The sequence below is a fragment of the Tupaia chinensis genome, unplaced genomic scaffold, assembly GCF_000334495.1.
Source record: "Tupaia chinensis unplaced genomic scaffold, TupChi_1.0 Scaffold000022_1, whole genome shotgun sequence".
NCBI lineage: Eukaryota > Metazoa > Chordata > Mammalia > Scandentia > Tupaiidae > Tupaia > Tupaia belangeri.
The window spans coordinates 3,197,287-3,220,995 of record NW_006159452.1 but is presented as its reverse complement, the minus strand read 5'-3'; the positions used below and the strand labels follow the sequence as shown (position 1 = coordinate 3,220,995).

The 23,709-nt window shown below is 38.0% G+C and overlaps 1 pseudogene; it reads left to right on the top strand.

The window, feature by feature from the left end:
- The first annotated feature begins 16,832 nt into the window (after positions 1–16,832).
- On the top strand, positions 16,833–17,672 carry LOC102480461 (ubiquitin-like domain-containing CTD phosphatase 1 pseudogene; annotated as a pseudogene).
- Positions 17,673–23,709: the final 6,037 nt, after the last annotated feature.

Here is a 23,709-nt window from a genome sequence, read left to right as displayed (position 1 = left end):
TATATATATATATATATATATAATAAGGTAGCGTCTAAATGAAAGCAATTATTTGGCCTCTTAAAAGCATACAGAAATCTATTTGATGTGCTGTGTGTGATAGTAGCTTTAAGCATGATTATAAAAGATCAAATTTGCATTTAATGGAAACTTAATACTGACACAGACTTGTCAAAGATATGAAGGAGTTGGTAATTTCATACACACAGTTCCTGTTTTAGAGAAGAGTTCATAATGGAAACCTAGAAGAACCTCAGCCACCATATTTGCTAACCCTTGGTTCCTAAAGGTGGCTGTCAGTTTCACCACTCTGTGATCCGAAGTTATGTAAAAATATACTCATGCACATATTTATATATACTTCCTTTTTACCTAACTAGAAGAGTTGCAGTTTCATCAATATAGTGCACTTCTTATCAGCTTTGCCAGTGCTAAGCACTGGGTTGTGGTAAGGTAATAAATCTCTTTGAATAAATTGGTTATTGCAGATGAACAGCATGATACATGAGAAAATATTGACTATTCATGTTTTCCTGCAGAATGAGCTTTGTATCAAAATAAAAAACTTCTACCACAGTCATGTTGTGTTAAAAAAAAAATGAAAGGGTATTATGCTTTTGTGATTGGAAGCAGAATGGGGTAAATTTGGTTCATGTAAGTTCAGGCTTTTAAATTTGGTAGTTTTTTTGATAGAAGGGCAGACCAGAGATTTATAAGTTCATGTGGAAAGGGATGAGACAATAAAGGATTATTTCTTTCCAGTTCTTCATTATGGAATTTGTTGCAAAACAAAAATAGGAGAAAACAGAATAGGAAACTTCTACATGTGGATAGTTTCCACTAGAGGTTTTAAAATATATTCTTTGTCACTAAAAGACTGTTTGCACTGTTTTACTGAGGAATGAAGCTGTATGCAGAAGTCAAAGGACAGCAGGTAGATGGCATTAGGCCATGTGCTTCCATGAATTTTTGCTGTATAATGTTGTGAAGAGGTGATGAAAACAGGGTGCAGCAGCCTGTGTTCACTGGGAACTCCCCCACCTATTTCAATGACAGGAGATTCATTTGAGTCAGTAAATTCTAACTTTTTTTTTTTTTTTTTTTTTGGCTAAAAGGCAAGTGTGCTGGCCAGATGAGATAAAGAAAGGAAAAGTTAGAAAGTACCCAGTGAACTGAGGCATGGTCACATCACAAATCCTCCCCACCACTTTCCTCCTTTTAGTATTTTGGATGCACACATGCCCAGCATGTCCTTCAAGCCCTGGTTCAGGACTTGAACCTCATAGTTGGCCATATGGGATCCAACTGCTTTAACCACCATGCTAATTCACTGTCCTGTTAAGTTCTAATTACTGAGATGAAAATTTAGGCTCACTAGTTATTCACCAGTTCCTGCAAATTGTTTGAAGATCTTTCTCAGTGACTGGACATTTTGATGGGAGAAGGTGAATAGAAAAGAAAAAGCAGTAAAAGAAATTGTGCCACTGTAGACACATGTCCAAATATCTTGTGTCTATTTTTTAAACTCTATGTGCAATGCATACAATAGGCTTCTACTTAGTTTTGGAATATAGAAATCTGGGGTAAAAATCCTAGGATTTAAAAACTGTGATTTCCATGCTTTCCTACCTTGGGTAAAACCTTGCTGGCTGGTAGTGATAGCCTCAGCCTGGTTGGATGTGTCATGAGATGATAATTCTGTTTGGATGATGGCAGACATTGAGGCCATTTGGATGCTCAGGAGACTTGCCCCTGTGCTCACCTAGACCAGAAGCTGAGTCCATCTTAAAAAGTAGTAGGGGTGATAGTTATGGTTCAAGGAATGAAAAAAAAGGTGGAAAAGAACTGGTCATGTGTTTTACTGCATTAAAGAAGCACCCTGAGAGAAGAATCTGCCATATATAGAGTTAGTATAAAATGACTTTCAGGAAGTGTGTATGGAGCCATGGGGAGACATGTTACCTCAGGTAAGAATCACTATGGAGATGAAGTGGAGCAGTGCTAGGGTCAGATGGGGTAAACTTCTCTAAAAGGGGGAGAGGAAGGAAATTTAAGGGAGAAATTTAGAATGCTTCCAAGCCTAAGCACAATAGAAACTCAAATTCATATTGACTGACTGTCCTAGTAGTCCTTGTCTAGTGCCCAATAACACATGAAAGAAGTGAGGACTCGGAGTGTTTGCCAACCAAAACGGAAAGGTTTCTAGATCTTCTTTTATGTCTAAACTTTTGCATCTTTATTTGGCACAATTTTTAAATTTAACTTTGTTTATTATTATTTTAAGTTTGCTTTAGGGATGTATGTTCACCAGAGAGAGCAAAAGAGGGAGAGACAGAGAAGGTGAGAAAGCAAGTCACCATTCTGGGACTCTAACCTCAGTTGGCCATGATGGAGTTCAGCATCTTAACCTGGCAAACTTTTTTTTTCCTCAGAAATTTTATTTACAAAGGCTGTAATGCTGACTGATACTAAGGAGGTTGTATGAAAGGAGCATAATTCCCACTTTTCAAACCATAATATCTAATAATATAGGAAAAAGGAAGCTGAAGGAGGACCTGGAGCATATCCCCAGATGACTTAAATACCTGGAAATTATTTGAAATTCCATGTCTCATCTTAGAATCCTTATGAACTTGGCACTGTGTTACCTAAAATAGCCATGAATGGTTATTTTAACATGTGACAGTTTGATAAATTTCTCACTACTTATAACCCTAACATAGCCCCATCTACTTCTGGCTAAACAGGTTGTAATTACAGAAGCATTGATTAAGATTCTGTGGTCCTCTTGTTGAGTAGCTAACTTTAACCGAGTTAGTTGCCATCTCTAAATCTCTGATTCATATATATAAAATATAGAGAAAGGACACTTGTTAAGTTTGTTTTAAGTATTAATTGAGAAAATGTGGCTTGCATTTGCAAGGCCCTCAATACATGGTACTAGTACAAGAAGTTGCTAAAGTTGTTATATTAATGAATGGCAGTACTGGAGAGGAGTTCTTATTCCTAGAAGGAGATCTCTTGGGAAAACAGAGTGCCTCTGAAGAATATGCTCAGTCTTCCTTGCTAGTGGGCACATAGGGCTGGGGAAAGCTATGGCAGCCAAACTCCTGTACTTTTTTGATATGTTATTGACCAAATAGACTACTTAGGAGTCAATATGGTTCCTAATTTATGTCTTTGTGCTGAATATTACTGCTCTTACCATTCCTTTTCTGCCTGAGATCCTCAGATTTCTTTTCTGTCTTTATTTTATTTTTTTTAAATTATTTAGGGGTCAGCCAGGTGGCATGGTGGTTAAGGTGGCTGGACCCCACACGCCAACTGTGTGGTTTGAGTCCTAGATCTGGCTGCTTGAAAAACACCCAAGGCACATGTGCTTGCATGCTCAAAATGGAAGAAATAGGATTGTGGCATGGTTGTGCCTCCTGAGGGAGTGCGCTCTCTCTCTCTCTCTCTTTTTCTCATGAGCACATATGCCCTATGGCGAAAAGAAAGAGAGAGAGAGAGACTATTTATCTCTTCTAAGAGAGAGAGAGAGAGAGAGAGAGAGATGGATAGACCAGCATCCCTGTCAGGATACCCATGCTGGGATCCACCCACAGACTCAGTTCAGATCATGGGCACACATGCAGGCCCAGCATTCTCAGGGAGGTCCTGTATGCAAACCCAGTTCCTCTCCCCTGTGAGCCCAGCTATGTCAACACTCGACCGCCAGATAGCCCACTCAGACTTCCTTCTTTTAATGCTGGAGGAAATGCTGAAATTCTCCTTTAACTGAAATTGAGTCTGTTTTTAGTTTCATTTATTACACTTGTCATCTTAAGCATCACGTCAAAAAAGGCTTTTAGAGTTTTATTTTCTTACTTAACTGAAAAAGCACGGATAATGTCTGCCTTCTTTTGCACATATGAATTGTTTCACAGAGGAAGGGTGTGTACCCTAAATCCCCCTCCTCAGTCCTTGATCACAAAGTCAGAAGGGACATGAACAAACTTTATCATGGCCCATCACAGAGCCTCAGTGTGCCATTAACTGGGGATTGACACCAGATTCTAATCATTATCCTTTGAGGGAAGATCAAAATGGAACCAAACACTAGGGCAAATTTTCAACATAGTTTAAAATGATGAGTATGTGTTATTCTAAAATAAAAGATTCAGAATAAGTGGGAAATGGCTATTATAAACATGGAATTATATAGATATACCAAGAATAGAAAAACAAGAAGGCAATTCTTTTCTGAAGTGATGTTAATGGCAGGACTTTTAAGCAAGTAAAATAAAGCATCATATTTATCCATATGTTTTCTGTTTTGCTTTGCATTTTCACCTAACACAAAGCCAAGGGGATTTGTGGATGCATCTACCACCATAATTACTTTTATAGTCTTAAGATTTTTACATCTTTTATACTAAGGAATAAGTATTCATTTAGACTAGCATAGTACTCATTCACAAAGAAAATTAGATTGTAGATATTTAAATACTTTTTCTTGCCTTCAGCAATTTCTTCTGCACCTGGTGAAAGATTTAAATATATTTGGCTTTATAGCAACCACAGGCCTGGAAGTTTTCACAAATTGAAGGGTACAGTCATTATCTATTACATTCAAAATTTAGGTTGAGCTTTACAGGCCTCTAGTTCAGGAGAAGCATGCTGCCATAAGGAAGTATCTGCTCATGCTGCCATAAGAAGTATCACAGACTGAGTATCTTAAATAAAAGACATTTGTTTTCATGGTTCTAAAGGCCATATGTCTGAGGTAAGAGTGCCAGCATGGTCAGATTCTAGTGAAAGCCCTCTTCCTGGCTTGCAGGTGGCTGTCTTAAAGGGTGTCTTTACATGACATCTAGGATGAACAAGCTCTCTGATGTCTCTTCTCATAAAGGCACTAATTTCATCATGAAAGCCCCTCCCCCTACATCATCTAAAGCTAATTATTTCTCAAAGGCCCCACGCCCATCTCCAAATATTATTATATTGAGGTTAGGGCTTCAACTTATGACTTACAGGGAAGATTCACAATTCAGTCCAAGTACCACCCAATACTAGGTTCTGTCTTAGATCCTTACTTCTAAAGTTGGGCCTAAGCCTGGACAGCAAGGCATGCCTGCAATCCTTTCTGACTAATGTTTTGGATTGGTAGGGGAGCAATCTTGCTACTAGTTTTGTTCTGACACTGATGGTACTTTGTCTTTTTTATTTCTCAAAAAACTAACTTTATAATTAGGGCAGTTTTAGATTCATAACAAAATTGAGTGGAAAGTAGAGTTCCCATGTATTTTGTGTGCCTTCATGCCAACAACACACATATAGCCTTCCCCACTATCAGTGTCCTGCTTCAGAGTTGCACATTTGTTATAATTAATGAACCTATATCAAAACATACTTTTTTTTTTTTGAGTGGTTTTTGCTACAGGACGTGTGCATTCGCCAGAAAGACAGAGAGAGAGACAGACAGAAAGTGAGAAATCACCTCCCCAGGGGGGATGGCCATGCCGCAATCCCTTCTCCTCTATTCTCCTCTCAGGATCTTGGGCATGCACAAACACTTGCCTGGAGTGAGTTTAAGCCACCGGGTCCGGGACTTGAATCGCGGTCGACTACATGGGAGTCCAGCGATATAGCCATTACGACAACTGCTGGTCCCTATCAAAACCTTATCACCCAAAGTCCATAGTTTTCATTAAGGTTAATTCTTGGTGGTGTTCATTCTGTGGCTTTTAACATGCATTGACCACTTTAGTACTACAAATAGTTTCACTGCCTTAAAAATCCTCTGTGCTCATCTTCCTCTTCATCCCTCCCTTCCTCCTAACCCCTGGCAACTGTTCATGTTTATAACTGTCTTCATAGTTTTGCTTTTTCTAGAGAATCATGTATTATAGTTGGAATCATACTTAGTAACATTCATTCAAGGTTTTTTCATATCTTTCATGACTTTATATATTATTTTTCTTTTGCACTTACAAATGATATAATCTCTCTCTCTCTCTCTCTCTTTAATGCCAGAGAGCATGTGAGCTCACCAGAAAGAGACAGAGAAAGAGATGGTGGTTCTTCCTCTAGTGGGGTGTGGTCATACTCCAGTCCCTTCTCCTTTCTTTCTTTATCTTGTCGGGATTTGGGGTATGCACAGCATGAACCCAATGTGTTTTTCAAGTCATTGGGACCAGAATGTGAACTGCAGTTGGTCATGTGGAACCAAGTTCCCTTAACCACTAGGCCATGGTTCTGGCCCAGTACTATCTTTAATTGTCTGGATTCCTGCCCTTGAATTTAATTCTTCTGTGACTAGATTTGGCTTCATTTGCTTTCTCTTTAAATGGCTAAGTCCCCATCTCTGCTCCTTAGATCTTGATCCTCAGCTTGTGAAACCTGAGCTCTATCTGACCTTCTTGTATTTATCCATCTCTCATCTCAGGTTCATATATGCGCATGTGCTAAAAGTGAAAAAACATTTTTAAACTTTTATTTTTCAGGAAGATTAGTATTAAGAATATTTAAGGACCAGCAGATGGCATAATGGTTATGAAGTTAGACTCTCACGTAGTCCACTATGATTCAAGTCCTTGGCCCGGAGGTTTAAAAGTCATGCCAGGCACGTATGCATGCATGCCCAAGATCGCAAGAAGAGAATGGAAGAGAAGGGATTGCAGTGTGGCCATTTCCCAGGGGATGATTTCTCACTTTGTCTCCTGCTGAAGGGTGATTCTAGCTTTCTCTCTCTCTCTGTCTCAGATGAGCATATGTGCCATATAGCAAAAATCTAATATATCTATATATCTATATATATGTATATGTATATTTACATATATATATGTATGCTTACATATATATATATACTCACTTTATATATATTTTACTATAGCAGATGCAAATAAAATGGAGGAAGAAGCCAGGCTTGACAAAACACAGTGATGAGTCAGGAAAATGAGATGGTAACCTTTGCTATCTAAAGTTTTCTCTTTGCATATTCTTTGACAAGAATGGAAACAGCACCAGGAATTATGAATGTATGTCATAATTATGTCCAACTACATTCACAATGACCTGTTCTTGACCCACATCTGAGAACAATGTGTGTGTGTGTGTGTATATGTGTGTGTGTGTGTGTGTACCTATACATATGTACCTGTACCCTCCCAAATTTCAGATTAATAGGTAGAAAATCCAAATCCCGGGGAAGAATATTGGTAGCTTTATGAATGCTAACACTGTAACAAGGGACAGAGAATCTGAGAGTCAAAACTTAGTATCACTAATATAATCCAGATTTATTTGGTTCAGTTCTTTTATTACCATATATAAATACATTTTTTTCCTCACAGAGAAATAAAATAGTATAATGTAGGGGGAAAATTTAAAAGCATTGGAACATTAACCTTTCTTGGTTTTTCTCTTCTGATATAAATGACATAATTGCATATTGTGTTTGAATCCATGTGGGAACTCTGAAGGGATGTTGTGAGAATTCATCTGCTAGTTGTTCAAGCTCTATGAAAATAAAGAAAAGGTGCTATATTGGGAAAACTTTGCAACAATAACAAAATATACTCTTGTTTTACTATAGCAGATGCAAATAAAATGGAGGAAGAAGCCAGGCTTGACAAAATACAGTGATGAGTCAGGAAAATGAGATGGTTGTAACCTTTGCTATCTAAAGTATTCTTTTTGCACATTCTTTGACAAGAATGGAAACAGTGCCAGGAATTATGAATGTATGTCATAATTATGTCCAGCTACATTCACAATGACCTGTTCTTGACCCACGACTGAGAACAATTTGGTACTTGTTTCCTTTCCAATGAAGTGGTTGAAATCTCTTTTGTTTCTCTTTAAGTGAATGGCTAAATTCATCATTATAGAACTACAGATGATTTAATTTAACATGAAATGAATAAAAAATGGACTTAATTCTACCTTGATTGCTGTCAGCATTTAAATAGTAGAAATGTCGTTTTACATCTGGTATTGGACAAGATCTGAGCAAGAAAAAGCTTAGAATGCAGAGTTGAAGAAGCATCATGCTGTCTGTCCCCAGGGAGAAAAGAAATCTGTCCTCATTTTGAAATAGCTCTTGGCTATGGTTCAGAAACACTCAATGGGCAGCTTTAGAAATTGTACCGCTTTCTTTGACAAAAAGAAAAATCACTGTATGTCTGTGTACTGTTAAAGGAGATAGAGGAGGTTAAGAAGTATATACAGAAAGTATTATATGCTTGTAACAAGCATCCATATTATGAAATATTCTTAGTGTTCTATTAGAAAATTATGCATTATTCTGCAAACAGAATTTTAAAATTTTCTGGTTTCAATTATTTTGTTTCTTATTCAGATCATATGTTCCAATTCTGCCTTCACAATTAGAAAAGATGTACATAAATTAATTAATATAAATTCAGAGAACTTTTATCATAGTCAATTTTTTTCATCAATATTCTGTAGTCTTTAAATTTTTTTTTTCCTTAAGTGGTAGTCTTTATTTTGCAGTGAAAGTGAGGTGGAACACACATCTTCTTCTGGTTTCTATCAATTACTTCTTTCTTTTCCACACTTGAAGGTCTAATTTTAGATTTCCCTCACCTTTATACTGCAGGCAATATAAACTGCCAAACTTAAAATCAGTTTTGAACTTGAAGAGTTTGTATGGGGTCAATAGAGTTTGAAGTTAGGATTCTTTTCTGTTTAAAAAGTATTTTGACCGGGGTGGGGGTGGGAGGGAATCAGTTATATTTTTGTTGTTGTTGTTGTCATCTGTCTTAAACAGTATAAGAAAACTGACATATAAATGAGACATTTCAACAATATACTGAGCTAAAGGCCTGTAAACTAGTTAACTCTCAAACTGTTTGAAGTAATCCCTCTGTAATAAAGCTGGTTTTATAGCAAAGAGAGAATACTATTTTGAAGATTCCTTGATGGTACTGATGTGAAACCATAAAAATATTTACTCACTCATGTGAAGGCCTCCTATCTAACTTAATAGATTTCATTTTTAAAACGATACTCCTCTGTTGGAAAAGAAGTCAGTGTGTCAAGGAGATAACTGTACTTCCATGTTTACTGTAGAGCTATTCACATAGCTGCAGTAAAGAATCAACCTAAGGGCCGACCACTGTTCAAGTCCTGGACCTGTGGCTTCCTTTCTCACTCTCTCTCTTTCTCTCTCTCTGTCTCTCTCTGGTCAAATTAAAATGAATAAATAAATAAAATAAAATAAATAACTATTTTTAAAAAAAGGAATCAACCTAAGTACACAACAACTAATGACTAGATAAAGAAAATATAGTATGTACATATGTAATGGAAAACTATTCATCCATGAAAAGTGATAAATTCCTGTCATCTGCAGCAAACTGGAGGAAACTAGAAGAAATAAAGCTGAGTGAAATAAGCTAGGTGCTGAAAGACAAATACTGTATGCCCTCACTCATTAGAGGATGGTAGAAGATTCTGTTGCATAATAATGGATACTGGAGGCTGGGAAGGAGATGGGGTTGGGGCAATAGGCAGAACTGGTTAACAAATACAAGAGTGCATATAAGTAAGAGTGTAAGAGTGGAATGACCTGGTGGTTAAGGCAGTGAGGTCCCACATGGCCAGCCATGTGGTTCAAGTCTCAGATATGGCAGCTTGAGAAATATTCCCAATGTGTGTGTATGCATGCTCCAAAACCTGAAAGCCCAGGCTGAAATAAAGAAGAAGGGATTGTGGCATGATCATTCCCCATGAAGGATGTTTTCTCCTTTCTCTCTCTGTCTCTCTCTGCCAAGCATATAAACAAAAACAAAGTAAGTGTAATAGGTTAGAGAGCACTGTAGTATAGTAGAGTAGAGGTGGTTAGTGGCAATTGTATATATATTTCAAAATAACTAGAAGAGTGAATTTCAAATGCACACAGCACAAAGTAATGATAAGTGTTGAACACAGTTGATATGTTTATTGCCCTGATTTAATCATTACAGGTTATACAAAGGGATTTCAAAAAGTTCATGGAAAGCCTGTTCCTTGGCACAGTGGTAATGAATGCACTGCTCAATAGAAGTTGAATCCCACCTGGTGGCCTCTGTTTAGATCCCTGACTGAGTCAATCTAAAATGTGCCAGGCATGTGTGCAAGTGTTCAAGATTCAGTGGGTTGGAAGAATGGAAGAAAAGGATCATGGCATGACCAGACTCTGTGGAGGGTGTCTCTCTCTCTCCCACTCTCTCATGCATTCACACATGCTCTACCATAAATAAAGAAAACTCTGGAAAATAAGTATTATGAAAAACCTATTTCTCTTTTTTTGTACCAAAATAAACTCATACTTTAATTCCATTTTCCACAAACTTTTTAGAGTCCACTCATATACATGTTTTGAAAAAAAACACACTACACCCTACAAATATGTACAATTATTACATGTAAATTAAAAATTAAAATAAAAAACAATATTTGTTTGTTAATCAGAGTCATTCTCAGGGAGTATAGTGAAAATATATAAACTCTGGAAGTAAGCAAGGCTACACTCAATAATCAAGCAAAGTGAGGGTCTGGAACTTTTGAACTTTTTTGAACTTCTTTGAACTTTTGTTTTAGAAGGTTTGACTGAGACAAAATGTGCAAACTACCTAAAAGAGTATCCATATATTATAATTATTCAGTAAGATCCATGCCTTTTTTCACTCTCAGAGGGAAATAAGGTCCAGGAGAAATAATAATACCCTATCTATTTCTTTTTTGGTTTTTCCCCTCCCATCAGATTTTATAGCAGAAAGTTGAATATGGGTCATCTGGCAGAGCCTTTGATAGTCACAAATGAGTAATCTTGGGGAAGAGGAGAAATAATTATTGGAATACAAGGGATGCCGAATCATTTTGCTTTGGTAACAGTGAAGTGGTAACTGAACTACTGGTATATCCACTAAAAGCACTGGCCCTTGTGAGCACAATGAAATGGAGGTGCTGTTTCCTGGAAATATAGTCCAAAGCCCAGCAAAACAAAAGCTTATCTCTAAAATCGGTCATCTGCAGTAATTGTTTTATTCCTTTAATCTAATCATGAAAAAGCTAATTCTATGTTTAATCTATCTTTAATAATTTATCTTTGAAACAGCATTAAACAAAACAGATTTGAAATTTGTATGTTGGAATATTCATTTTGCAAGCTAAATAATGTGATTGTGTAAAATAACTTGAAATAAATAAAGAAAAAATACACACAAACATATTATATATATATGGATATGGATATCTATCTATCTATCTATCTATCTATCTATCTATATAAAGTACCTTTGTCATCCTGCTGTTTTGCTTATTGAAGAGTTAAAATAAAAAATTGTCCTGTGGAGGGAATAATAGGATTTCTTTAAAAAGAGAAGGCAGGGTAGTGCCATCTTTTGGAAGATCACATGTGTCATAGTATGGAAACGGGTGTCCATGGGGAAGGCACTTGCTGCTGGAAGACACAAGAATTTCTGATAACTTTTGTCTGAAGTAGGAATGCATCATGTTAGAAGCTGAGATGAGGCATGGAGAAGAAAAATATGTGAAATAATTGTCTAAAAGATTGGCAAAAACTGTAGGAAAATATTAAGAGTTTAATTAAATACATAGTTCTTAATATTAAGTTTGGCCAGTGTCTATACATTGGTTTGCTATGGCTGCTATAGTAAAGTACCACAACGTGGATGGCTTCAAACAATAAAAATTAATTCTCTTACAGTTATGGAAGTCAGAAGTCCAAAATCAAGATGTTGGCAGGTTTAGATTTTTTGAGGATCTCTGAGAGAAAAATTGTCGTAGATGCATCACTCCTATCTCTGCCTCCACTTATACATGGTGCTCCTACCTCCGTGTATCTGTGTCTAAAATTCTCTCTTATTATATAAGCACAGTCATATTGGATTTAGGGTTCATCCCCATTCAGATTCTAGCTTGATCACATCAACAAAGATATTCTTTCCAAATAAGGTCTTATTCACAATCACAGGCTCCAAGTAGACATGAATTTGGAAGAGACACTATCCAACCTAGTATAACCCCATTGTCTAATTTTCTAAAAAAGTATTCAACTGCATGGGTATAAATTCTGAGTAAATGCATCGCTGAGTTTAAAGAAAGTGATGTTTATAAAAAGTATTATGGGGCCAGCAGGTGGCATGGTAGTTAAGGCACTGGATTCCACATGGCCAACTCTGGTTCAAGAGAGAAAAATTGTCGTAGATGCATCACTCCTATCTCTGCCTCCACTTATACATGGTGCTCCTACCTCCGTGTATCTGTGTCTAAAATTCTCTCTTATTATATAAGCACAGTCATATTGGATTTAGGGTTCATCCCCATTCAGATTCTAGCTTGATCACATCAACAAAGATATTCTTTCTAAATAAGGTCTTATTCACAATCACAGGCTCCAAGTAGACATGAATTTGGAAGAGACACTATCCAACCTAGTATAACCCCATTGTCTAATTTTCTAAAAAAGTATTCAACTGCATGGGTATAAATTCTGAGTAAATGCATCGCTGAGTTTAAAGAAACTGATGTTTATAAAAAGTATTATGGGGCCAGCAGGTGGCATGGTAGTTAAGGCACTGGATTCCACATGGCCAACTCTGGTTCAAGTCCCAGACTGGTGGCTTGAAAAACATGCCAGCTGTGTATGCTACATGCTCAAAATCCCAAGAAAGAAGAACAGAGGAGAAGGTATTGTGGCACGGCCATCTCCCCTGCCCAAATCCCGGATGGGGTGATTTCTCAGTATCCCCCTCTCTCTGTGTCTCTCTCCAGTGAACACATGTACCCTAAGGCAAAAATCCAAGGTAAAAAAAGTATTATGATATTGTTTCTTGCATACATTAACTTTAAGCACAAAATAATTAAATTTATATTTTAGTAGGTTTTGCTAAATAAATAAAGTTTATTATTTTTTTGCATAAATATTTTAAGTAAGATTATTATTTTTAATGTTTCCAATGACTTTGAATAAAGAATCAAAGCAAAGAACTATACATATGGTGAAGTTCAATTCTTAATTTCAGATGTTTCCTCAACAAAAAAATATCAAAGAAATTGAATTCTTACGGGGCTTTGTGCAAATAACAGACCAAATTGAGATTAACCTATTTTTTTGTTTGTTTTTGTTCTTTATTTTTTGTGTTTTGTTTGTTTGTTTGTTTTTTGCAAATAAATTAGTTTAGACCTCCCTTTAGTAAAAAGGGGGATGGAGGGAGAAAAAAAAATATTTCACAAGAAAATTATAGTGAACTTGTCACTAGATTTTAAGATCTTTTGTGAATCAATAAAATGTGGGGGAAAAAAGTTTAGTGTGGAAGATATGGAAGGGGGAAGAGGAAAGCGGTTGGGAAAAAATGAGTAAAAGTATGCTTAATTGACAAAAAATGGGAAGCTATTTGCTGATGATAATGTATATAGTAATATCCTTGTCTTGACTGACATGCATGGTATTTGTGTTATAATAAGGAATGTATACCGTAAAGACATGAAATGAAATGTAAATCAAAATAATTAGTTAATTAATTAATTTTTAAAATGAAAAAATAAATTCTACCCAAGATCACTGCCACTTGAACTTAAATGTGTCTAACATCAAATTTGATGTCACCCACACCATATAGTAACACATGGGCTGGAATCAGGAGCTACAGATGAGTCTTTTTTTGTTGTTGTTGTTTTTTTTTTTTTTTTTTTGGAGAGGTTTTCGCTATAGGGCGCATGCGCTCGCCAGACAGAGAGAGACACAGAGACAGAAAGTGAGAAATCACCCCCCAGGGGGGATGGTCACGCCACAATCCCTTCTCCTCCATTCTCCTCTTGGGATCTTGGGCACGCATGCACATGTGCCTGGCGTGAGTTTTAAGCCACCGGGTCCAGGACGCAAACCACAGTCAACTACGTGGGAGTCAAGCGACATAGCCATTACGCTAACTGCTGGTTCCCCAGAAGAGTCTTAAGGGATGTTTCCTACATCACAGATCAAATCATCTGTCTAAGCAACCACACCTAGAACACATACAGAAAGAGTGAAAGACAGTGTTTAGTAAATTGCTTTTTTGTGTGACACAGACTATAACTGCTATCAAACCCATAAATAAAAAAAGAAATTCAAAAGAGAAAAAAAATAATGATTGATGATGAAAAGTCTAGAGACCTGAGTACTAGCCCCATTCTACCATTAATGGTAAAACAGTCTTCTTTCTGTCAAAAGACACTGCTTAAAAAAAAAAAAAAAAAAAAAAGTTTATATTTACCATCAGCAAGAGAGACAGACAAAAAGAGACAGAGAACCCTCTCTTTGAGACTGAGGTCTCCCCAGCCTAAGCCACCTCCAGAGCATGGATATGCAGTTGCTTGGTATACTCAGGGAGGTATCCAGATGAGTCCAGAACCTTCCCACAAGGGTCTGCTTTGTGTTATGTGATGCTTTATTGCTGTATCATTATCTGGCTCTAACATTTTTTTTCTTTTGATAATTTTATTTACTCATGACACAAGTGTGTGCAATGCACAAGAGAGAAAGTGACAGAGTGGTGAGCACTCTGCACAGGATCTGGGCACGCTGTGATTCCATTTCTCCAGTCCTTCAGTCCTTTGGATCTGGGCATTCACTTGCATGCCCTGCACGTTTCAGACTGACTGGGCCTGAGTTTCAAACTCTGCTGTCCATGTGGGATCCAGCTCTCTTGAGCAGCACCGTACCACTGCACTACAGAGCTGTCCCCCCCTTTTTTAAATTGCAGAGAATTTGTAGATTTCAAAATAGATTTCCATTCCAAATTTTACATATGAAAAAACAAAAGCATATAAGAGTTAATTTAGTTAACAAAGACATTATATTTAAATAGAGATTTGAGACCAGTAAGCAGCATGGTTGTAAAGATACTGAACTCGCACCTGGTGACCACAGTTAGAATCCCAGACCCTGTAGCTTGAAAAATTACACCAGAAACACATGCAAGCATGCCCAAAATTTTAGGAAGAGAAGGGATTGCAGTGTGGCCATCCTCCCGGGGGTGCTTTCTCTCTTTCTTTCTCTCTGTCTCAGGCAAGTGCATGAGTCTTATGGCAAAAACCTAAAAAATAAAAATGAAAGGTTCAGTTGGTGAAAACATTAGTATAGTATTGTTTTTGTTATGCTAAAACATTGTTCTGAGCCCTTTTATGCTCATTTATAAAATGAAGTTGATGTGTTTCTTGACTCTCTTCAGGGGTCTTATAAATACAGAATGAAGAGAAGTAAGTGACCACATTTGTAAATTCTACAATAGATTCTACACCCTTATATAGTTGAGACTAATGTCCATAATTCTGGCTCTGACCAAAGAATCTTGATCCCTAATTTTTCAGTATTTATAACATATAATTATATAGTATTTATAAGTGCATATAAGTACACATATAAATAGGAAAACTATATCTTATTTTAAATGAATACTGAAGCATAATATAGAAATTGCTGTTTTCTTTCTAATTTACCCATTCACACAGCAATTTCTAATTATCAGATATTATTAGTTTCCATGTCAGATTCTTTTTTTCATTTCCATCATTATTTAAGTATCTAATTTCATACAAATACCTCTAAAGCTATCCATATGCCAGCCTAAAAGAGCAAACAAAACATCAGGGGCATTGTGTTTAACCACATTCCAGTTTGTAAATAAGTCTTGGTTGGATAGCTATGTTTATGAAGTGGAAATGTGGTCAACAAACCCTTAGTCCCTACAGTCCACAGAGAAGGCTAAATCTGCTCCCATTTTTTATATGATCAACTACATAAAATATTGATGCAGTTAAGTGATGCATTACCGGTGTCCATCTCTTTGTACTTAGATTTAATGTGTATTTACCAAGAGATACTGATCTGGAAGTAGACTGAAACAGTTACGTTTTAAAAGTTTGTTGGGACAACAGATTGTAAAATAGAAGTTTACTTTCTGACTGTCACACTTTCCATTAGCATACAGAGTATGGGCCTACATTTTCATTCTAGCCTTCTCTCTGTTCATTTCCTTTTCATTTTAAACTTCTTGCCTCATCCATTAATTTACAAAATTACAAACCATAACTGAATTCTATTACCTCTGTCGTATGCTCTCCAACATTACACATTCACACCAAGTCACTGCAGCCCCGATCCAGCAGCCTGTGTGATCCTGGGTAGGAAGGAATGTGGAAGGCAGGTGGTCAGCAGTGTCCACATCTTTAATGAGCATTAGCCATTAAAGCTGAGCTCACCTGCAAAAAAGGATGGACAGCTTTTCTAATTAGAATCACTGCACTAAATTAGGGTTAAAAAAAAAATCTATTGACACCCTGGTCAGTTCCTAAAGGTTCTCCATAGTCACTTTTTACAGCATGGATGACCCTAATGGCAGGGTCCATTAAGAGAACAGTTTTAATTTTGTATCAAAACAACTTCTTCTATGGTGAACTGAATCAATCATGACTTTCTCTCTTAAATTTGTTCCCTACAAAAAAGAAAGAAAGAAAGAAAAAGAAAACAGCGTGGTGTAAGGAGATGAATATATTAATTACTTTGATTATAGTAATCACTTCACTACATATATATACATTAAAATACGCTGTACATCTTAAACATATGCAGATGAAAAATAAATATAAAGCCTATTTTGAAAGTCTGAACCAGTTTACAATGTATGTTTGAATCCTTTGACATGCAAATGAATTTTATACTGGAACAACCCATAAACACATACTTAGAAATCATTTCCCGAGTTCTTGTGTGTGCTGCCACTGGTTCTGCTGCACTCCTGGTGTTTTTCTGAAGCAAAGTTACCATCTTGTATGTTTCAAGAATGGCTCTCCCTGTAATTGTAAAATGGGGTGGACAGGAATATGCAGTGACCACACTTTCACAAGATGATACTGTACTAGATCTCAAACAATTTCTCAAGACACTTACAGGAGTGTTGCCGAAAGTTACTCGGATTCAAAGTTAAAGGAAGATGTGTTAGGTCTACCCTCTAACAATGATGATGTTGTAAATGACTTTGTTATTGAAGATGAAGTAGTAGAAGTAGAAAATAAGGAAGAAAATTTGCTGAGCATTTCACACAGAGTAAAAGAACACAAAGTAGAAAATTTGAATCCTTATAGGAAAGGAAAAAAGCTGTTGGTACTAGATGTTGATTTTACATTATTTGGCCTTAGGTCTTGTGCAGAGACTGGAGTAGAATTAATGTGGCCCTATCTTCATGAATTCTGATTATGACATTGCTATTTGGTCTGCGACAAACATGAAATGGATTGAAGCTAAAATGAATGAACTGGGAGTGAGCACAAATGCAAATTACAAGATTACCTTCATGCTGGACGGTGCTGTTATGATAACAGTGCATACACCAAGAAGAGGGTTAATAGATGTAAAGTCAGTTATTATTATATGGGGAAAGTTTTTGGAATTTTACAGAAAAAAATATACCGTTATGTTTGATGACACAGGAAGAAATTTTCTAAGGAACCCACAGAATGAACTAAAGATAAGGTATTTTATGAAAGCACATTTAAATCAGGATAAAGACAAAGAACTTTTAAAATTACCTCAGTATCTCCAGGAGATAGCAAAATTAAATAAATTTTTGGAGCTAAATCACAAATATTGGGAAAAATATCTCTCAAAGAAGCAAGGGCAGTAGTTATGCATCATACTGGCCAATATTTAAGATACTTGAGATCCATGGACTTCTTCCTTTATGCTAGGAATCACTGAAATAGTTGTCATTGAAACAAATACCAGACTGCGTATACTTGGTTTTCCAGTTTTTGTAAATTTAATTTTATGTTTTTTGAAGATCATAGCAATATGCTAAGAAAAATAAAAACAACTATTTTCCCCCATGTGAATATACAGTTACTCCTAAAAAGTATTTTATCCAGCATTGATTATTGAGTTCTTTTACACACACACACACACACACACACACATATGCACACACAAAGTGGAGAAAAATGCATATGGAATGTCATTCTGTGACTTTAGAAAGAGTTATGTGTTTGTCTCATGTTTTCATCTAAGACCAAATCCATCTTCAAACTAGTGTTTTTCCCTTCAAAACCAAAAAAAGTGTTTTTTTATTAAAAATGCCTAGTTTTTTATGTTTAAAATTACTAAGAATTATTTCATTTCTCCATCACACTCCATTTTTCTTTTGTACTCCACTAGTTACATCTCCAAATTCTGAGCTTTCTCATTTTGGTCTGTGTATGTGTCAGTATTCTTAAAGTAAAACCGAAGACATCCATTGTGATACAGCTCAGCCCTAGTATGAGAAATAGAAAACATAAGCTCGTAAAATAAAACTAAGGAACAAGAGTGTGTCTCTTTTTGATGGCTAAGTAGAAACTCTTCTGCCTAAAACCATTGTCATAAAAGAAGGTAAAGACAATACATTTTAAGACAGGACATATCACTGATTCAACCCTAGGCATGAACAAAGAGTTTTTCTGTTTCAGCTATATCCTATCTAAGTGCTAACACTGTATTTCAGTGAAAATATCTAACCATAAGATTAAAAAGATGTATTTGCTTAAGCCTGCCGATGTGCAATGTAGCCACTGTTTTGTGTTGACAGTATTGCTTTACATAGTTCTTATATTTGGCAGGAATTAATCTTTCTAAATAAACATGTCCTTATGGGTCTAGTTCAGTGGTGTAAATAATAAATCTCTTTTCTTAAAAAAAATCAATTCCCATTCCCATTTTATCCCTCTCCACTGGACAATTATATAGTTAGAACATTAGTATTAATAGCTGAAAGGTAAGATTCTTCCACATAAGGAATAACTAGAAAGGCATTATCTTTATAGATGAAAGTTTATTATCAGTAATGTTTTTGTTTTAAGTTATGACTTATCACAAAAATTGCAGAAGTGTGTCCACTTGGCAGAAGGTATTCTTTAGACTCTGTTGACAATACCTTTAGGGGATCAGATCCAGTTCTGGGGTTTTCCTCAAACTCTGATCAAGACTAAAAGGAAGAGCCTGCTACTGGTTAACTGGCTTCCCCTTTGAGAGACATAGTCTTCTAATTTTTGGTTCTAGACAAAGTCTTTCTTTAGAAGGTTGCTAATAGAGAAAATGTGCTTAACCCAAGATGTTCCATGTTCTTTGGCCTTCCACATTCTTAGCCAGATCTGTAGAGATTTAGATTTATCCTTCACATTTTAGAAACAACATCTGAAATATCTGCAATAAGAGACAGAATGTTAGGGCAAATACTACCTTTTCCCACCTGCCTACTCTGATGTACGAGAAAGAACAATAAACTACAGAGCATTTTGCATTTGATGAGACTATTCAAGTAATTAAATGGGATATTGTATGCAAAAGTATGCCCAGAATAGATTTCAGATAAATATTTTCCCCTGAATCTTTGCAGTATGCTTCCAGAAAAGAGTAGAGAGCAAGAGTGGGTGGGGAATGGTTCTGAGGATTGTATTCCACAGTTTTCTTATGATCTGGCAAAATATGTTCTGTGTGTTGAGAAAACATGTACTTCTGTTAGGTATGACTTCCTATCCCACCCAGCATAAAAATTTTCCTCCACTTTTCCATATTCCTAATGATTTTAATTGCCTTTTTCCCCTTGTTTACTTTTTTTGTTAAGGGTAGGGTATGGAATCTTGCATGAAATATTTTCTGGTACTTCACACCTCTCTAACAGGTGCTACTTGTATATGTACTGCTAATATATTACTGCCTTTTTTTTTTTTTAATCAATGCTTTCTACAAAAAGAGGAGCAGAAATATCATACTCTCAGTAACAAAAGTTACCAGGTATGTTCAGAAATATCTTACAAAGTATATCAGCTCCATTTTTTAAAGAATTATTTTATTTAACTTTATGTATTCATGTATTTATTTTAATTTGACCAGAGAGGGACAGAGAAAGAGTAAGGGAGAAAGCAAGCCACCAGGTCTAGGACTTGAACCGCGGTCAGCCATGTGGAAGTCCAGTACCCTTAACCACCATGCCATCTGCCGGCCCCTATCAGCTCCATTTTCCCTCATTGCTTTGTTTTTATTTCCCTGGAACACTGTAGGTGCTCGGTAAATACTTGCCTTCCGACAGTGGCATGTTGGTTGATGCTGCTACACAGCAGGAGGCTCAGGCCACTTGGGAGGCCAGGTTCAATTCTCTGCCCATCCCAATAGCTGCTTGTGGTGGTAGGCAGTGTCTGACAGATAGTATGTACTCAAATATACTGAGAGTTTTCAAAAATGAATTATAGATCCCATTTTTTAAGCACAGACATTAATAATTTTGAGGAAAAATATTCTAGGCTATTATGTTATCTATACCTCAGTGTAATTTATGTACAAATACAGCTAAAAAGGTCCAAAAGAATCAGAATAGGTGGGAATCAGGACACCTGGTCTCTAGTTCTAGAACTGCCCTAAACATACTCTGTGATTCTGAGTAAGATTTTTAGGCCTAGATGTTCACATTTATTATGACAAATGACATTATTGACTAGATTAGAGGTTCTTAGCCTCAGTTGTAGGGCTACTTAGCAGCCCATGGCGAGCTTCAGAGAATCTGTGCATCTTTTATTATTGTATGCATAATTTCTAGGCCATGTGACTGTGGGTACACTATTTTTTTTTTTCCCCAGATGAGAGAAAGGTCTGTGAAACTGAAATGGAATGGATGTCCTTGAAGTTTCTTTCAGTCCTAACTTCATGAGTCTGAAAAGGGATGACAGGAGACAGCCTGATGCTACTGTGCTCAGCTAAAAGGAAGCCTCAGTTCTGCCATGTCCTGAGCCAGTTAATCCTTTCCTCTTACTTTGGTCTTCATTAGCTGTAAAATGAAGGCATCCAATCCCAAAGAATACTCTCCCCTTCTATATGCAATTCAACCAAGCCAGACCAAAACAAAACAAAAATGGAGGAAAAAAAAAAAAAAAACCACCCTGGTAGAAAGATTGGGAATTTGAAATGAGTTTTCAGAATCTCAGAGCTGCCAATGTTCTAAGAGCACTTTGAGAAGTAAGAGAGGATGGGAGGTGGTTCCTTCATAAGCCTCTAGTTGAGGGACTTAGTGACCATTTGAAATAAGGAAGATTAAGTCTTAAGGGTAATTTCATAGGTACACCAGGAGAGACTTAGGATTTGATACCTTAAATGTTTACTCTCATAAATCCTGAAACAAATGTTTATAAATGATATTTTCATAGCACTGAATAATCTTGTGAAGGGTTAAATGGATATGCATAGTCCCCTTTCAGTCTCCTTGCCTCTTAAGACTCTAGCATTTTTGCTACTGAGAAATTTAATTTATCACAACATGCATAATTTTAAGTTGTTCTACTCTTCTACCTCATTCCCTGTCCCTCTTTTCCTTGCTATTTTTCTCTTCATAAGTTTGTCCTGTTTGCTTTGGAAAAGAAGTCTACCAGCAGATTCTAAGACCATTCATACTATTAACAGGAAGCTGCTCTATCTCCTTCCCCAGTTACTGTGTGGGCCTGAAGACAGGTGGAAGGTTAACGTTGATCCCAATAACCCCACAGTCTTTGGTTCAGCACCTACTTCATGTCAGGCCCAATGCTAAACACTCAAAGTCAAATTAGACTCATTTCCTATTCTACTGTCTCAGAGTCAGCACCAAACAGAGTCTGATAGCCTTTCCTAGGGATTTCCACCAGAATCCACTGGTTTGGTGTTTTGTTCCTCCCTCCTTGGACATAAAGGGGGGAAGAGATGTTATCATGGGGAGGAAAGTATCTTTTTCCCCAGTAAACAAGTTGTCTTCATTATTCTCATGGGGCAATGGGACTGAATGGGGCATTTTTTCACAGCCTGGTCCAAAGTTGCCTGTGCCTCGAGGGTCCATTAGGCTGCAGGTCACAGCAGCTGGAGCCCAGGCGCCCAGAGCCGGTCACGCGTCTGTGCTGCCCGCTCCAGGATGTACAATGGAGTCATTGACTATTTATTTACTTCATAACAACAAGGCTGCTGTTGACTTAATTACAGGAGCCTCCCAGCCACCTCCCCTAGCGCCAGGATCTTTATGACTAAGGGACTCTCCATTGCCATTAAATTATCTCTCCTTAACTAAGTCCTCAGCCTCCCTTCCCAGGCGGGCTCAGTAGGCATGTGGAAGGGCATGGAGAGCCAGGGGTGGCGACCAAGAGAGTAGAGACTAGTGGGTTTGGCAGGACTAAGTTTCTAATGTGTTTTAGATCTGGGCTGAGTCAGGCTCTAGTTCAGCTTTTTTTTTCACTGCTAGGCTGGGGTCCAGTGAGAGCATAACTGCAGGAGGGTTGCTGGAAAGGAGGCAGCCAACGCACCAACTACTCCTCTCTGGTCCTGAGGAACACAGAGCCTCCCTACTTCTGTGCTTTCGCAACAGATAGGACTGCTGCAGGGCTTGGGGCCTAGTCTGAGACTCTGCAGAGCTGCAGGATTCCTCTGTCCCCTTCCTTATACAATATGAAAATTGTCTGGGGGGGGGGGTTGGCCAGCGCGCCAGGCTTGTTCTCACTCAGCCTCATTTAAACCCCCTCTAATCACAGCTCTTCAACTTCCTCTGGGAACAACCACTAAGTTTCTGCTCCAGTTCATATTGTAGGGCGGAGAATAAAATAGCAACGGTATTGTATAGATGTTGACATATTTGAAATCTGGGGTTGTTTGCAGAAGTTAATCGTTTCCACCAAGAAGCTCTGGGACCCTGGTGTGTTCCTGGTCCTTGTCATTGGCCCCACCTTGTAACCAGGAAATCCCAGGGATTCGGGCATCCCTCTCAATCTCTGGCCTTTTAAAAAGTCCTCCTGAGAACTCAAGTGGCAGCCAGACTGGGGCTGCTCCACAAGCTCCTTTCTCCAACCATTGAATAAGCAGGTTCAAGTTCTGCACCCAAACCAAATCTCAAATCCAGCTCCTATCTCCAATTGAGAGAGAGTTCAGGGGCTTAGGGTGGGTGGGGAGAGAGGAAAAAGGTGTCTGCTATGAAGGTACCAGACATGCATAGGATAACACGCCGACCCCGACAGTCAGGAAAAAAACCTTTCTAGGCATCTGTTCTCTGTAACAGAGGTAGGGAGCGGAGCGAAGTAGCTCTCAGACTCTAAGCAGGTGCCGGCAGCGCTGCGCGAGACCATTTGTGTGCACTGTGGTGGGGTGAGAGGGGAAGCAGATCAAGATCTTTCCCGCAAACCTCAAAGGGGAATAGGAGGAGTTGGACTAAGAGGGTCACTCTGGAGACTACCAGCTGCCTCCTAAATCTTAGCAACGACGTTTCTGTGCCACGGTTTCGAAGTATAAGAGCCGCCACCCAGAACCAAACATGCTCCAGCTCCCAACACATGTTGTCACCTCCCAGGGCCAAGCAAGTTCCGCGGCAATTCGCACCACTCAGTCCCTGACAGAGCATTTGGGTCCAAGTCTCCTCCATTCCAGGCGGCGGGTGGGCGCGCAGGGGAGGCGAAGTTCTGGCCGGGTATTCATATCGTCCAAGTCTGGAGGCGCCCCAAATTTTCTCACTCTCGCTCTAGCAGTCCAGGGCCAGGCGCTGAGCCAGGGTGAATCGGCAGCCCGGGAGCGTGCAGGGGCCGCGGGGAAAGGAGCGCGGCGCCTTTAAAGCAAGAGGCGAGGAACCCCCGCCAGGAGGCGTGTCTGTCTCCGCCGCTGCCGCCGCGGCGTCCGCTCGCCGGTGAGCCTCCTCG